We start from the raw sequence: 899 nt of genomic DNA on the forward strand, positions 1-899 counted from the left end.
TATTACTTCCCACCTACCATCTTTGTGCACCTTTAAGTTTTAAGAAATAATCTAAATATTCTAAAATTAACATATACAAAGTCATGGTGGATATAAAATATTGATTATATGTAACAAATATGGTTTCTTGTTATCCGTGAAATTAAGAATAAATCAAATGTTCTGTGTATCTGCCCATGATATGACAGATGGGTTTACGTGTTTATATTTTGGATATTCAATCTAGGGTATAAATTGTTTTTTTTTTTTTTGGCAAGGAAATGATTTTTTATCGAAAGATTTGAGCTCATTTCTAGATAAATAATCCCTTTTATTAAATTTGTATGCATGGACCACACTGTTTATATAATAAAGACTTTTCTTTAAAATAAATTTTGATGTCCAAAGTTTTTGGTACGGCCAAGAGAATCTGGGCTTAAAATCATGGCTAGGTCTGCGGGCCGAGCACTGCAGGCACAGATTACAGTTTTTAATGAAAAATAATAAAATCTTGAAAGAAAGAAGATTTCTAGATAGTTTAATGTGTATATAAGTCCTCCAGGTGTCTCAGTAACTAACTATCTGTACCATGGTGTATCATATTACTAAAGAGTAAACTGCTGATCTAGCTGGAAATAGAGATAGATTGATAGATAGATAATATGATGGATGAGTTGATATATGGGAATAGTTTATCCACCTGCTTAGTTTAACTGTATCATTACTTAGTGGAGATATACATTTTAAACTTTATATTCATTCATTAAGAGAATATTATAATATATCCCACCCGTACAGAATTAACATTAACTATCATCATAGTTTTATTTTCATAATTCATAATATATCAAGGGTATCTAAATATTGCTGACATATCAGGGTATCTAAATATTGCTGACATATCAGGGTATCTAAATATT

Source organism: Eurytemora carolleeae, unplaced genomic scaffold (genome assembly GCF_000591075.1).
Source record: "Eurytemora carolleeae unplaced genomic scaffold, Eaff_2.0 scaffold41, whole genome shotgun sequence".
NCBI lineage: Eukaryota > Metazoa > Arthropoda > Copepoda > Calanoida > Temoridae > Eurytemora > Eurytemora carolleeae.